Source organism: Theropithecus gelada, chromosome 2 (genome assembly GCF_003255815.1).
Source record: "Theropithecus gelada isolate Dixy chromosome 2, Tgel_1.0, whole genome shotgun sequence".
NCBI lineage: Eukaryota > Metazoa > Chordata > Mammalia > Primates > Cercopithecidae > Theropithecus > Theropithecus gelada.
This window is the reverse complement of record NC_037669.1, coordinates 127461186-127479048: the sequence shown is the minus strand read 5'-3', so window position 1 is coordinate 127479048 and position 17863 is coordinate 127461186. Positions and strand designations below refer to the sequence as shown.

At 36.5% G+C, this 17863-nt stretch overlaps 1 pseudogene; it reads right to left on the bottom strand.

Moving 5' to 3' along the window:
• Positions 1-2412: 2412 nt before the first annotated feature.
• LOC112619653 lies at positions 2413-3962 on the bottom strand (annotated as a pseudogene).
• Positions 3963-17863: the final 13901 nt, after the last annotated feature.

The window sequence follows — 17863 nt, the reverse complement described above, 5'->3', positions numbered from 1 at the left end:
TGATTTTCTCTTTTCTTCACATGCCCTCCCTTTTCCAGCCACTTTGACTAATTGAGTCTTCAGCTTTTGTTTCCTTCTGGACAGTGTGACTGAAACATTCTGCCAAGATCTATTGATAAATAATCTCAAGAAAAATGTTGTTGTAAAGATGACGTGCACCTGCTTGTGATTCCATTCAGTGATCACTAACACTCCCTCAAATGTTTCCACTGTTGGTTTCTCATGAATTCCTTTAAACAACTATTTCTACATATTATATTGATTTCACAGCTGTTTTCAGTAAGATAGATTCGCTGTCATGGGCAAACTAAACATTTCTGGGCATCTTCATTTGCTTGTCTGTCACGGCCAAACTAACTATTTTGGGGAATCTTCATTAGCTAACCACTAGATATAATTAGCTAGCCACTAGATCTATAATTTCTGCTGTTTTTTAATATGCCATATTTACTTAAAGTAAGAAAAGTTATAGCCTAATATTTTCTGTCATTCATTTGCTTTTAAATTGTACAAGGACTTTATTTTTCTTTGTAATTGTTCTTGTACTTTTTTTGGTTCAATTCAAGTCATTTTAAAATTCTAGCCCGTACATTTTATACATTGTTTTATTTAGTTTCCTTGTGTGATGTTCAATGATATCAAGAGTTTTACCCTTCTAAAATTTTATCTAAATTTATATTTTAAAAATATAACCCTCTTATGTTTACATAGGACTGTGGATGTTGTGATTATTTGAAATATTTTCTGGGTTATAAGGAATCAATTTTACTTTACTTGGTCAATCTGTGTCTTTCATATACTAAAAAACACTGCTGGTGAAAAAATTTCCCTGTTTTGTAGGAAACAGGTGTTCTCTAGAAAATTGTAGGAAACTTTTTCTGTTAATTTATTTGATTCTATGAGAACAGATATAGATGAACAACCATGGTTATCTAATTTTAAGAATGTTTTCCATACTTTATAAATTCATTTGAATTTTTGCCCCATTAATGGCCCATTAGATTATAAATATATGATATTCTCTATTAGAAGGTAAACTTATATATGAAACTGTACAATTTTTCTAGGTAAATTTATTCTGTTCTTGATGGCTAAATTGATACCTAGGCTATTTGCATATAATTCAGTGAGTTTTTTCTCTACCTTCACTTCAGAGTCTCAATACTTTCCAGATGCCTGTTTTTCCAATGCATATGCCAAATTAAAGAAAATACATTTTGTATTTACACATACATATATATGCACACAAAATATATATAGGTATATAGTCACCCTATAATTATATTATGTATAAATATATACAATATATAATGTATATATTTTCTGTAAAGTTATATTTATATGTATTTGTATTTATGTGTAAATAATTTTTAAATGCATCACATGCACTTATACATGCTTCATCTTTTTTAAGCTACATCAACCATTGCAATTTCTAAAAATTGATATTCCTGATGAGTAAAATGGGTTTAGAGTTTTCTTATTCTATATTCTTATCGCATTCTGACTGCATGCCTGCACTCCTCCAAAATGAATGAGTTTTGATCCTTTGAAATTGCCTTCATTCCTTCTTCACCCCACCTCACTGTAAACACAGCAGATAAGCCTGGTGTGAGCTTCTTCCATTTCCTTCTCACAATATCTTCCAAACTGTACTGCATTTAGCCCTTATCTTCTGATACTTATCGGATTCAATGGATCTTTTCCTAGTTTCAGCACATAAAATATTTTGTTTTGATTCGTTTTGTGACATAAAGAATTACAGAATAATTTTAAAATATTGTCATGTTTCCACAACTTTTTAAAATCCCATAAATACTTTAAATTAAGCTTTTATTTGATGTTAGGTAATATGCCATGCCATATGCTAATAATACAATAGTAAATAAGGTGTAATAATTGTTATTGTACAATCAACAAAATTTATATTTTGTAACAAATAATCATACTAATTTTGGTTTTTTTTTTTTTTTTTTTTTTTTTTTTTTTTTGCTACATTTTACTTTATTTTGCTTTTAAGGAAAACCAATTGACCAAGTTTTCCCAGAACTGTTAGTGTTCACTGATCAAAAAGGAAATGAGGTCAGAGGGCAAACTTTTCACTTCCTCTCAAACATATTGAAAGTACCACAGAAAATTGAAACAACACATGCAGCACAGACTGGTTTTCAACATACACAGGGCCCAAGCAAGAAGGGTTGAGTACTGAAGATCTACAGAGGTCAGACTGGGAGCACTATTACAGGAAGTTAGAATCTATCCACGCAGCTCTTTCCTCCCACATTCCAGGCTCATCACTTCTTCCTATTTCAAGCTGGCTTATCCAAATAAATGGAAATCCAGGCTGCTCCATATATATTAATACTTTCCCAGATGTTTTTCAGGAGGCATCTCCACAAGCCAAGCCCCTACTCAGATTCTGCACAGGAAGTTCCCATTGCTATCAAAGAACTCTCTCCCCCTCTGCACTACTGTGCTGCTGGTTACCTGGCTCCCCTGCCTTTAACTCCTCCAGCTCCTGATCACTTGGCAACCCACCATGCCTAGTTCTTCCGGTGCTCTCACAATCACTGGAGTACCTCTACAGCTCTCTCTGATGACCCAGGACTGCAGCAACAGGCACAAAGCTCTCCTCCAGGTCCTGGATTCCTTTATTTCTTCCCTTCCATCTCCTTGGTGTATTTGTCCTGTGAGTGTTTGACTCTCTCACTTTCAAAGTTGTGCTGTAATTCAGGTCTTTGGATGAGGCTTCATGCCCTGGCATAAGCACAGAACCTGATACAGAGTGGCCTGCAGGGAGCAGCTTCCAGGTATTTCCAGAGCCCTGGAGCTGCCGAAGCGAGTATGCGAACCCAGTTTTCTTGAGGACTTTTTGATCCGGCTTCACCTTCTTCTCAAATGTGGGTACAAATTTGCCTTTTAAAATTCTTCAGGGCGGGTTGGCTCACGCCTCTAATCCCAGCACTTTGGGAGGCTGAGGTGGGTGGATCACCTGAGGTCAGGAGTTTGAGACCAGCCTGGCCAACATGGTGAAACCCTGTCTCTACTAAAAATACACAAAAAAAAGTTAGCCAGGCTTGGTAGCGCGGGCCTGTAATCCCAGCTACTCGGGAGGCTGGAGTAGGAGAATCGCTTGAACCTGGGAGGCGGTGGTTTCAGTGAGTGGAGATCCGCCATTGCACCCAGCCTGGGTGACAGAGCGGAACTCCGTTAAAAAAAAAAAAAAAGAAAAGAAAAAAGAAAAGAGAGAGAGAGAAAAAAAAGAAACACTTCGGATCACATCAGTGCAGACATCAAAGCCTTCCGCCAACCTGGGAACTGACCAGGACCAGGCGCCTACATTTGCCTCCGAATTTTCTGGAATCGGATTGCTTTTTTTCTGTTGTTGCAGGGTGCTGGGGAGAGAACCAATTGCAGAAGCCATGCACGAAAGTAGGATGCATGTCTGAAGAGCCTCAGGCTAAATCATGGATCTCCTAGCCCACTTCTCTTTGATGGCAAGGGCAACCAGGCCGTGTTGCCGGTTTAGAGCTCTGTACGCTGAGAAAGCTAACACCTAGAACAATAACTGCCCTTAAACATGCCAAACTCTCTAAGCGGGTGATGAAATACATCATTAGTGAAGGGACCAGCGGTCCCAGGGGAGCTGAACACCTGATGCTGCGTCCCGGACAACGCCCCCAAGAAGAAACGAGGGCCGCTGCCAGGCAGGGCGCCTGGCACCAAGGGGGCGCAGCCTAGGGCGGTGCGGGGAGCAAGGTCTTGCTTCAAGCTGAGGGCCCAGGGAAAAAATGGTACCTCTCCACCTCCTGCAGCTCCCGTTCCTCCGGCTCCCAGTCAGAATCAGGGTCCGGCTCCCGGCTGATAGGGACTGGGCCCGCCACCCAGTGGGTCGCGAACCCACGGCGAGTGATAGCAGCGTGGACGCGCCCGCCTATCTAGATACTTAGGGTAACCACCATGTCGACGCAAACCAGCCTTCAGCAGCCAAATCGGGTCTATTCTTTGACAGAAGGATTCTAAAAGATTTTACATAATTAATATTTTCTCCCTTTACATGCTGTCTCTTTAAATTGCTCATAAATGTTCAAGATTATTCACCAATTATTATCCAGGTGAAGCTTTGTCAAATCAAATTCAGAAACATGGAGTCATGTTCCTGGTTTTATCCTCACTTTCTAATTTATTTGAGAAAAGAAGTTTTTATTTTTATTTTTTTTCTGTTTTATGGTTAAATTTGTTCCTGTTTTTTCTTTGTACTCCCTCTTTTCATAATCAAGAGTTTGCTCTCTTCTAAAGTTAGTCTTGGCATATTTAAATTATAACATTCACAGGAAAAAAAAAAAAAGAAAAAAAAAAAAAACATTAAAAAGCCAAGGACTTGAACAGACACTTCTCAAAAGAAGATGTTCATGCAGCCAACAAACATACAAAAAAAGCTCAACATTACTGATCATTAGATAAATGCAAATCAAAACCGTGAAGAGATACCATCACATGCTAATCAGAATACCCATTATTAAAATGTCAAGAAACAATAGAGGCTGGCAAGGTCGTGGAGAAAAAGGAACACTTTTACAATGTTGGTGGGAATGTAAATCAGTTCAACCATTGTGGAAGACAGTGTGGTGATTCCTCAAAGATCTAGAAGCAGAAACATCTTTGGACTCAGCTATCAGTTACTGGATATATACCCAAAGAAATATAAATCATTCTGTTATAAAGATATATCTACATGTATGTTCATTGCAGCACTATTCACAATAGCAAAGACATGGAACAAGCCCAAATACCCATCAGTGATAAACTGGATAAAGAAAATGTGGTATATACACACCACGGCTTACTATGCAGTCACAGAAAGGAATAAGATCATCTCTTTTGCAGGAACATGGATGGAGGTGGAAGCTGTTATTCTCAGCAAACTAATGCAGGAACAGAAAATCAAACACCACAGGTGCTCACTTATAAGTGGGAGCTGAACGATAAGAACACATGGACACATCCAGGGGAACAACACACACTAGGGCCTGTTGAGAGGAGTTTGGGGAAGGAAAGCATCTAGAAGAATAGCTAATGGATGCTGGGCCTAATAGCTTGGTAATGGGTTAATCTGTGCAGCAAACTACCCTGGCACACATTTACCTATATAACAAACCTGCACATCCTGCATATGTACACCAGAACTTAAAATAAAAGTTGAAGAAACAAAATAAAAATAAACAATATTATAATTAATTGGAAATTAGCCAATAAATGTGGGTAGAATAGAAAACAAAGCTATAGATTCTTTTTTGTTAAGACAATTTTATTTCTAACAGTTATTCAAATATTATAGCTGTTATGATGAATATAGATTAAAAACTTTGGAAACAAAAATATGGGTTTGAAATAATTTTTATAAAATATAAAATCTCCAGCTTTGGTTTTGTGTAGCTCTGTGTTATTTTCAAATTTAACGTGCTATAATGCAGCTGAAAACAGGAAACGTGTGTTACATCTTTTTAACTAAAATATGAAGGAGAAATAAAACAGTTAATCTGTCTTATTTTGACCCTTTATTTTAGCTAGCACTTTTGCATTTAAACATAGGAATCACGATTTTGAAATTCCAGGGATTTTCTGCCAAAAGAGAAGTCGACCTACAAACTATTGTGATGCTAGATGCCAGCAAATCCATTTATTTAGTTAGCAAACATCGCAATTCTAGTGTGAACTCAGGCCATGTTTGAGACTTTAATTAAATGGAAATGTGTTGTCTTAGCTGAGAGAAAGAAAACAACTGGTTATTACATTTTCTAAGCTAGAAATGCAGTGTTTATTGGGTGAAATTTTACACACACACACACACACACCCTTAAAAACAAGCAACTGTGTTTAGCTCTATTGAATAAATATTGAAATAAATATTACCTGATTTATAAAAACTGGGAAGTAATGCTAATCATTTCTGATCATCAGGATGTAAACGTTTATGAGACAATTCTCTGCTGAGTAGATGCCTTCTTGATTTGCAGTTTACTTTAACAAGAATACTATATTTGAGATCTGAAAATACAAAAACGAAAACATGGATTTCTTGTAAACTCATATTATACCTAGGATTTAAGGGTTAAATCGCGATGGATCAGACTTGTAATCCCAGCAGTTTGGGAGGCCATGTCAGGCAGATCATCTGATGTCAGGAGTTCAACATCAGCCTGGCCAACATGGTAAAACACCATCTCTATTAAAAATACAAAAATTAGCCAGGCATCTTGGCAAATGCCCGTAATCCCAGCTACTAGAGAGGCTGAGGCAGGAGAATCACTCGAACTTGGGAGGTGAATGTTGCAGTGAGCCAAGATTGTGCCATGGGCAATACACTCCAGCCTGGGCAATACACTCCAGCCTGGGCAATACACTCCAGCCTGGGCAATACAGAGAGGCTCTCTCAGGAAAAAAAAAAAAAAAAAGAGTTAAACTCTAGATTATTTTAATACCATTTAGTAAGTTTAAAAGTTGTGATACATTAAATAGCAAACCTACATCTGAAAACTTCCAATAAAGATCACTCATTGACAAATTTTGCATAATGCTTTGCTATATTTACATATATATAAAACTGTTCCTGCTAAGATTCTCTCACCTAACTAGACTGCTTAGATAACAACTGATGGCTGAAAGCATAACCCATAATTAATTTTCCTTAAACAAACAAACAAGCAAACTATTGTGAGGATCTTTATGTGGTTTAATTTGCTAAAGGAATAAATTGGTTTTCTGGCATATGATGATTGCAGTTTTCTTTTCCTTATTCTACCTAAATATTATTCTACTGTTTATTATCATATCCATACAGTATGGTTCAACCTTAAGAAAGTACTTAAAGTCACTTGCTATTTTCCCAGTGCTTTAGATGTGAAGGATATTAAAAATAAGATGGAGTGCTTTATAGTTAATTATAGTTTCATTGTAATTTGAATAAAACAGACATTCTTGTAAAAATAGGACCAGGACATTATAAATATGAGTGTCTGTGTGTTTTTCCTGAACTTACAGTACAAACGACCTTATAATATTAGGAAAGGAAAGACTTATTGTAAGTTAATGAAATAAGAGATAATTTGAAAAATATTTATTTAATTTTTACTTTGTTTAGGGTCATCCTAGAGGAAAGAAAAATATTTAGATATGGAGAGATGATTGAAGTTCCACATCTAATTATCTTGTTTCTGAGGCTTTACGGAAATATGGCCGAATTTATCACTGACTTTGTAGAAGAGTTCTGAGAAGAAATTTGACATAGGACAGCTGAAGCAATGAGAGAGGTGAAGCATAAATATCCCCAAACAACCTATTTTCCATATTGAAATATATTTCTTCTAAGATTGAAAAGCTTTAATGAAGTCGGAGATGACTGCAAAGTGACTTACCTGACAGATGAAGCAATAAGCCCATTCCCTCTCTGCAGTTAAAAGCTTGAAATTACCCATCTGTCATTTCTCTAGTGGGCGGGGATTATAATGGAAGGCAGCATGCCATCTTAATTACATAACTATCCTAATTCCAATTATATATAATGTAGGGTATAAAATGCATTATCTTTCTACAATAAACTGAACACATAACAATGGCTATATTCCATTTTATCTTTGGCATTTCTATCTTTCCATTACTATTTTTCTAATTTAATGTAGTATTTTAGCACATTTTACCTTGATGTCACTGTTCCCTATTTTTTGATATTGTTATCAAAAATGCAGTGATAATTTGTTGACAGTTAATATGCATGTGAACACATATCGGTATACCACATATAAGATTTTATGAATAGAGGGAAAATAAATATGATTTAAATTTAGACTTCCTTTGTCTTCATTGTTTTTCTTATAAAGGGCCCTTTCACTTTGTACAAGAGTTCTCAAGATATGGGATCCCAGAGGATTCCGCAGGGTGTATAGACTTATTCATGTGACTTTGAGCAAAAGATCCTTGTGATTTAATTCAATATTATTCCTTTATATAGCTGGATGAATGCTAGAAGTCCACACACGATACTTTTTTACTTTCATTTGACTCATTCAATGATAACCTTGAGCTGTTACCTTCACAACTGAGTATGTGACAGGAATGTTGAGCTGGGTAGGATTAAGATAACACATAAAAAGGAAACCTTTAAAATTTTTGATATAGAGGGACATCTAGATAGAGACACTCAATATAGACAAAATATCTTTTAAAACCAGACTTTGGAATGTTTTATATATATATATATATATATATATATATATATATATGTATAAATATGTATGTATGTATACACACAGACACACGCACAAGAGAGTATACTCTCAGTTCTGTGAGAAACTCAAAACCTTAAATATTTTCATTTTTATTTGGACTTTGTTTGAATATAAAAAAAGTTTCTCAGACATGTATATCAGTTACTTACTTTTGCATAACAAGTTCCACTAAAACTCACAAGCATACAACAAGTATTTATTTAGCTCACATTTACTTTTAATGGATGATCTGGGTGAGGCTTACCTGCTTCCGCTTGTCTCTGCACCAAGTACCTTTCTTCTCCAACCTGGAACCAAGGCTTAATCCAAATATATCACTTTCATGGAAGGCGTAGGAACACAAGACACCAGGGGGAATGTACAAGGCCTCTTAAAGCCCAGACTTCCAACTGGCCCACACTTACTTCAGCCAGATTCTATTGACAAAACAAGTCACATGATAGCATCCAAAGCCAAGGGTTAGGAAAATATACCCTATTCCTTAATGGAAGAAACTGAGAAACCACCCAGGAAAGAATAAAAAGTCATGAAGGGGTAAAGAAGTAGGTTACAATGTGATTAACCACAGTAAGAGTTGTGCTTGGTTCAGTGAGAGATAAGAACTATAAGACAGGATTTAGTATGTCCAAAGAGTTTGCAGTCTACTTTAGTCAATAACAAAGTGCTTTTCAAAAAAAAAAAAAAAGAAAAAAACTAAAAAATCATTGTGGCAAAAATGTGACTTTTGTTTTGGTTACTCATCCTGCTTTCGAGGAATTTTCTATAACAATGTATAATGTGGGAGGTAGAATAGGCCTTCCAGTATAGAAGATGAAAATGCTAGACATTCTTTCTCAGCTCCTTAGAACCTAAGACCTTTTTCAATCCCATCACCGGGTATATAACCAAAGGATTATAATCATTCTACTATAAAGACACGTGCACACGTATGTTTGTCACAGCACTATTTACAATAGCAAAGAATTGTAACTAACTTAAATGCCCATCAATGATAGACTGGATAAATAAAAAGTGGCAAATATACACCATGGAATACTATGCAGCCATAAAAAGGAATGAGTTCATGTCCGTTCCAGGGACATGGATGAAGCTGGAAACCATCATCCTCAGCAAACTAACACAGGAACAGAAAGCCAAACACCACATATTCTCACTCATAAATGGGAGTTGAACAATGAGAACACATGGGAAAAGGGAGGGGAACATCACCCACTGGGACCGGTAGGCACCTGGGGCACAAGGGGAGATAGAACATTAGGACAAATACCTAACGCATATGGGGCTTAAAACCTAAATGACGGGTTGATAGGTGCAGCAAATCACCATGGCACATGTACACCTATGCAACAGACCTGCATGTTGTGGACATGTATCCCAGAATGTCAAGAAAAAAAAAAAAACAGAAGCTAGAAGAAACAAGCCTAAACCTCAAGATATCCAACAGGGCTTGTGTAACAGAATTCCATAACCCACTTTCATTGAATCCTGCTCTTTCCTTCAGAACTCAGAAATTATTGCGATCACATTTCCCTCACCCAGGAACTTGCCATGCAAACTGTGGTCTGTGACTTTATTATAACCACCAAATTAACGATTTGGTTAACAACTGATTAAATATGGGTGTTATTTGTAAAATCTTAGAATAGTAGAACTAGAGACTATTATTGGCATTGGTGAAATATAGCACCCTTGATATTTGAAATACCTAAGGTACATTTGTTACAACTGAATTGTAGAACAATCCCCAAGAAAATAATATATTTATACATATACATACATACATATATATGTATATATGTGTATATATAAAGTCTCTTTATATATTTATATAAATATATATGTATATATACACGTGTATATATACACACACATATATAGCGAGAGATCTGAGTTCAACCAATAATATGAGGTCGAGGTGGGAAGGGATACCAAGAAGGTTTTAAATTTGGAGCTGTGCTTGAACAACTGGTAGAAGGGGAAATGTTTCCAGGGGCACCTGTAGCAGTGTCATCAATCAAAATTTCCTGGCAAAGAGGTGCTGGTAATAGAGGCTGTGACAATGAGTGTCAGTGAGATGTATCTTTCCTGGATGGAAGTTGGCTGCAACTCTTTCCATTCCCTTGTTTCAAATCCCTTTGTTTTATCCTCTTACCTTATCCTGATATGCCAATCTTCTTAGCTATATATTTTTTTAACAAATTTCCTTTTTGTGGTCAAATAAGACAGGGTTGCATTGTGCTACATAAAGTCACAAACCCTGACTGATACTTTAAGTGTTCAAATTGAGAGATAAATTTTATAGCAGTTCAGAAAAGAAAGCACAATATGAGCAGAATCATCACAAAGCCTAAGGAAGATGTGGGATTTAAGTGATTCTTACAAGATGTCTATGGGTAAAGAAAGGAAGAAATGCGTGTTAAATATCCTAAACAAAGAAAAGGATACAGTAATTGAATTTATACAATTAGCAGTAGACCAGTGTAATGGTAACTTGAAAGAGATGTTTAAACTGGGCAACTCTAATTCTCCTTCCTGACTCTGCCACACTTTTTAATGTGATTTCTCCTCTTACCATCCTGTTTTAAGCATTTAGTTACAAAGGCATGATGATTCGGAGGTTATGAATTTCATGGAAAAATTTCATTTATTGTTACTTAGGTGACCTCTACTAATTTAGATTTAGTTTACCACTCTCATTTTTGGTTTCTATGACATGCACCCTCTGGAGTTTTCTCCTATCTTTCTGGCTGCCTCTGTTCCATCTCCTTTTCTGACTCTCTTTCTTCCTCTAACCCACAAAGGCAGGTGTTCTTCATGGCTCTTTCACAAACGTATTTTTGTTCTCGTTGTACACATTCTCCCAGGGTAAAATTATCATTATTTTCAATTACCATTTATGTGTTGCCATTTTCCAGATCTATATTTACATCCCTGATCATGCTCATGTTCCAGACATATATAATTAACTTTCTGGGAGAACTCTCCAGTTGAATGCCCAAGAGGCAGCTCCAATTCAACCAGTTCAAACAGAATTCTTTTCTCTCCTGTTTGCCTTGCTAAATGGCTTTGCCAGTGCAGGTATCCTTGACTTTTTCTTCTTTCTTTATCTAGTCCCCGTGACCATCTCCACTCCTACACTGTACTGAATTAATTATTAGGGCTTATTGACTCTTCTTTGATATTTCCAAGTCTGTCTTTTTGTTCTATCTCATGGCATCACTTTTTTCATTCCAATATCATCTCTCACTTGACTTATAGTAAGAGTCTCATAGCCAACACTCTTCCTTCAAGTATAGTTTGTCTTCACTTTTCTTGATAATAGAGGCATAATATCTTTTAAAAGATTATTTAAATATGACCATTACATTTTTGAAATGTGTTTATTGGTTTTGTAATTGTTCTCAAGACAAATATTAATTTGTTGGTGTAATATAACCCCTCTAGATCCTCCTTTTCTCTCTCCCATCTCAGTTTCAGAAACAGTCTATGTTCATCATGAAATGTACCTAAATGTATTTATCTAAATGGGACATTTTCCTCTCATCTCTCTACTTCTTAACAGTTACTTCCTCTATACCCACTCCTGCCTCCACAAAATACATCACAACCTGGGAAATATCTAATCACTATGCAGAAATTAGCTCAGGTCTCACCTATGCTCCAAAGCTTTATGTAACTTTTTAAGTCTGAGAAGGGCTATTTCTAGGAGATTTTATAGCACTCTGTATTTACTTACATTGAGGCACTACAGGTGCTGCACTAAAATTTCATGATTTATTTCTGTATCAAACACTAGACACCAAACTTTCTAAGGTCAGTTTTATACTCTTTTTTCTCATTTGCATATAGTAGATGATTAACAAATATGTGATTATTTGAACTTGCATAGGGACTATGAATCATGGAGAGTAAGCTAGAAGATAAATATGGATATTGATTGTCATAGAAGTAGAATCAAAAAGAATTAGTTACCAGTTTTGATAATCCAAGGATAAGGTACAAAGCATTAAAGGTTTATGACCTCTACAAACCTGCCAGCAAATTAATGGCTATTCTTAATTATTGAAAAGTACTCATAGTCTTTTATCTTTGGCCATATTGTTATATTAGCATCACTCTATACCTGCTTTTAAAGATTATTTTATTTATTGCCTTGATTTCTTACCTGCTAAACACTTTATTGATTACTAAGTAAACTCCTAGATACACTAATGCTGAATACTTTATTCCATATCAAACACTTCATACTTAATCTTCTTAAAATAACAACACATATAATTTGAAGTCTGAACACAAACCAAAAAATATAAAAAAGAGGTAGTTATTTTTATTAAAATAGGAAATAGACTAATAAACATGAAATATATTATGATATTGTTACTGTTATATGTTTAGGTGAATTTTATTTTCTTAACTGTTAACTTCTTATTGTGTTTTAAAATGAATGAATGTGTGATGAGTGGTTACACACTAAATGTTCCCAAGAAATTTTTCTTTTTCTTTTTTTTTTTTTTGAGACGGAGTCTGGCTCTGTCGCCCAGGCTGGAGTGCAGTGGCCGGATCTCAGCTCACTGCAAGCTCCGCCTCCCGGGTTCACGCCATTCTCCGGCCTCAGCCTCCTGAGTAGCTGGGACTACAGGCGCCCGCCACCTCGCCCGGCTAGTTTTTTGTTCCCATTTCTTAGTAGAGACGGGGTTTTGCCATGTTAGCCAGGATGGTCTCGATCTCCTGACCTCGTGATCCACCCGTCTCGGCCTCCCAAAGTGCTGGGATTACAGGCTTGAGCCACCGCGCCCGGCCCCCAAGAAATTTTTCAAGATATTTTTGTAAAGTTCAATATACAAAGATGAAATTAAACCTTGTGAATATGTCATTGTATAAGAAATTTCTTACTTATTTTTTCATTCTGTGCATAAGAATCTTTAATATTCAGAAAGAAAACACACATTTTAAATCTAGTCCTTAATTCTTTTAGTTAGTACTTTATAAAGACATGGAAAATTTTACTTAGAAACAAACAAAAATACCATCAATCTAGAATGAGAAAAATTAAGATTTAATTCTACAATTAACTTTAGTATAACTTCACACACAAGAAACCTAAATTGATATCCAATGAAGTTCTTACATATACTCCTAATTCTTTTTTCCAAAGGAATAAAATATAATATCTACAGCTTTGGTTAGATCATGATATCTGTTTTGCATTTTTTTCTGCTTTACTTGACTTTATTCCATTTTACAGTTTTATAGTGTTCTTGATTCTCTTCATCTGTTCTGACATTGATTATTTTCTTTGTATTCGGACATTTATTAAGAGTTACTGAAAACTAAACAATTAACATTTTTAGTTTACGTGTGCTAATGTAAAATTATTCAATCCTTTTTAAATAATTGTCAAAATGATTCCTCCCAGTTATCTCTATGGCTGGGTCCGCAAAATAATAATGTTATTTAACCAAGCATATATATTTGTTTTCTCTTTCTCCTATTATGTTATTAAAATAACCATAGACGTGTCCAAAAGCAATAAAACAAAAACTACGATTAGAGCATAGGGTTTCACAGCAGATGAGAATTGAATGCATTCCTGAAGAAGGGAAAACAGTGGAAACATTGTAAAATTAAACATGTCAAGTTAGTTAAAATTCCAAAGATGTGTGGGAGAGTTATAGCTGAGGAGATGGCTAATCTGACAGATGTAATAATTTTTTTGTTTTTGAGACAGAGTCTCTCTCTGTTGCTCAGGCTAAAGCTCAGTGGTGCGATCATGACCCACTGCAACCTCTGCCTCCTGGGTCAAGTGATTCTCCTGCCTCAGTCTCCCAAGTAGCTGGGATTACAGGCAGGTTCCACCATGCCTGGCTAATTTTTGTATTTTTAGTAGAGATGGGGTTTCACCATGTTGGCCAGGCAGGTCTTGAACTCCTGACCTTAAGTGATCCAACTGCCTTGGCCTTCCAATGTGCTGGGATTGCAGGCATGAGCCACCATGTCCAGCGATATGTGTAATCTTTTAGAGGCCCCAGGATCAAGGTCTGCATAAATCAAATCCTTGACTGAAGAGAGATGGCTAAAGTCCAGAGAGAGTGAATTTGGGTTGCCAGGGCAGGGGTGTGGTTGGTGGAAGCTGGTGAGAGAAAAAGGGTGTCTGGTACTAGGAAATAGGGTTCCTTTTCAATTTAACAGTCGGGGCCTCTTAGTCTAGTAGCCACCTTACGTCTTGACTATACAAAACCAAATCTTGCTAATCAACCCACCTCACCTATGTACATAGAATTTGCATTCAGATTTCCTTCTCAGGGGAGAGAATGATTTACAAAACACCAACATCCATAGTAGATGGATAAACCTTCAAGAGCTACCAAAGCAAGTCCATGCAGTCCCTTAATATATTAACAAAACATCAAAGTTAGCTAGAAATAGGAGAAATAAACAAAATAAGCTAAGTAAAAAAAGATAAATTTTAAAAATGATGCTTAGGGATATATAATTAATTAAAGGCAGAAAAATCATAATTTTTTTTTTTTTAAATAGAAGACCTAGGTAACTTCTAGAATAAAACCAGCATAAATAGTACATGCATAAACCAATAATATAACTACATAAAATAGAAAAATCAACCAGAGAGCAAAAATAATTCTTCACAGTTCTTTGTTTAAAGAAATCTGATTTCTTAAATATTCAAGAATGCAATTTATTGAACACTGTAAGATAAAAGTTAAGAAAAATCTGTAAGTTAAAGCACAATTATTTGAAAAATAGATAAACTAAGAGAAAAAAACTTAAGACATAGAAGATCCAACCAGCCTAGAAATCATAGAGAGAACTAGTAGAAAAACTATTGGAAAATAGTATACTAAAGGGAGAGTCACATTAAACTACTCTAGATCACCTTTTCATGTATTCTGAAAATTACCTAAACACAGAAGTTTTGCTTTCCTTTTTTTATCTCTCTCATGGTCTCTTAAGGCAACCCCTAAATTATTTTTTTTTCTGAATATTGTTTATCCTCCTTTTTGTTGTTGTTCTTTTACTTTTTTCTCAAAAAGCTCGTGATCTTTGATGATCTCAGTATTTTAAGACAAAGAACTGCACTATTTCCCATGATTGCTCTTTACAGTTTCCTTGGCTATTATGGACATTGTCTTTTGCCATTGTCTTTTGTGGGCAGTATTTTTCCCGGTCGTCTAGTTCTATGAGGGCAGCAACTACCTGGAAGATCCAGGTACATGGTTGAGGCATTTAAAAAAAACATAATGTGCATTAGGTACCTAGGAGATAAGAAATTTAAAAGGCTGAGGTTCCCTTTTTAAGTGTTAACTAAAAGATGTCCCAAGGGAAATAAAATAATATTATTAATACAAAATATACACATTTAGAGACAATTGCTTTCTATTGACTCTGTTGTTTCATTAAGATGTAATTTAGAATAACTTTTATGATGGGTGAGAATCTCAGTTTTTAATGACAGGATTTTCTATGGTGACAAGAGACAAGAAATGCTACATATTCTGGCAGATATAATTCTGATGTAAAGTTATTGTTAAAACCTGTTCAAGTATTCAGCAACTTATATAAAGCAACTATTATATTCCAAGCACTTTCCTATATGTTTGGATTATATTGGTAAAGAAAATATCTCCATAATGGGAATATAGCAAAAAAGAAAAAAATTTGACAGAGGTGATAACAGGGAGGCATAAAAGTGACAAAATCTGTCTGTTAGGAACTGACACATTTTGTTATCTACTGTGCATATAGACAATAAAGTCTAAATAAATTCCCTAAGGCCTAAAAGTTCCTTGTTTTTAATTCCACATTTAATTTTTTTACGTTTCTAAAAACAGGTCTATATCTCTACCTACACGTTCAAAATCCCGTTAATATAACCTCACAAAGATATTCTGCTGCTATTTTATCTTTTGCCCCATGCTTGGAAAGTGTCCTTTCAAGCACCTTTACCATTGTCATGTTTCACAGTTATACTCAGAGATCTACATCAATAGTTCTCTAATTTCCCAACCCAGCATAGACTCAGAATCATAGAATGACTGACATAAAGTCAGGGAAATAAAGATTTGACGTTTAAATATTCACATGCCACCAATACTATATTCTCATTTCTTTAATGAAAATCTAGCCAATTTTTTTTCCTTACATTATACAAAATGTAAGGGATAACTGGACGGACAGCCGCGAAAGGAATGAGGCCAATAGACCCAAGTTCAGGCAAGCTGATTTACTGTCAGTCCTCCAGGCTATCTCTTGACAAAAGCAGAGGAGGCAGCCCCACTTACAGGCTATAGCAAGGTTTCATAGGGTATAGAACTTGGTCTGTGTGAAGGAAAAAGAAAAGGGCTAGATGGGGAGGTGGTCCTTTGTACCAGGTGTCTGACCGCTTCCTGGAGATTTTTTTTTTGCCAGTTCTGTGGTGCAAGGTAGACGTCTTAACCTCATTCTGGGACAGCTGGCCTCCGGTCAAACAGCTACAGGCAGGTTTGGGTTAGGGGGTTTTACTTTATGAATTTTGGGGTTTAGGTCTATGGGAGGGGGAAACAGTTCAGTTGGGTGGACCCTAACATCTCAGCCTTTTAATAGATGATAGAGAAGGGGCATTGATTTCATCAGACTGCTTCAAGCTGAGAGGGGGCAGTGGCCAGGGGAAACTCTGGAAGGTGGGGTTGGCTTTGGTTTTGAAATTGTGGATACTCCTGGAGTAACATCATGTTCTGTATGGTTCTGAGGGCAAAGGTTCAGATATGATTCTGTAAAAACTGGGTGAAGAGGAATTTTAAGCAAGTCCTGAAGATTAGTAGAAGAAAAAGGATTATAGTGGGTGCAAGGTGAGGGAGTAGCCAGGGGCCCAGGTGCTGAGAGACCATGAGGGCCAAGAAGGCCAGGAGGAGGAGCTGCTTTCCCTGATCTTCTGGGCTCGATCTTTGACTTTTTTTTTTTTTTTTTTTTTTAACTGCATCTTGAACTAAGCCTGACTGGTTAAAACAAAAGTAGCATTCTTTGTCTAGGAAAATGCAGAGTCCTCCTTTGTCAGCGGTCAGTAGTTTGAGACCTCTGCGATTTTGTAAGACGACTGCTGCTTGGGATTCTAGCTGAGCTTGTAAGGTGGATATAGAAGTTGCAAGGTTGTCTATACCATCTGAAAGGTCTTTTGATGTGGTTTTATGATAATAAGAGGAGGTTGGGATTCCTGTTACTCCTCTGCCTGTGGCCACTGTGATGCCTAGGTCTACTAGTAGTGACATAAGCTGTATGCCCAGTGCCTGCGGTGTGGCATTTGATTATTTAGGGTTTGGAGGGGTAGGTTTTCTCTGGAGCTATGTCTATTTTAGGGCTGAGGAAGACCACTGTACAGGTGCCTGTGCAGTTGGTGGGTAGACAGAGGTAGGTGGAGGTGCCACATAGAAAGAATATACCTTGGCTAGGGAGGCAGAATTGGAAATGTGTGGCAAAAATGGGGTGTAATATGTTGTTCTCCGTGCACCAGGTGTGGAGGGAGGAGGCTAGAGCCACTCTGGTTAGGGGTTGAAGGGGGTGTGTTGAGGTGAGCTGGCTAGCTC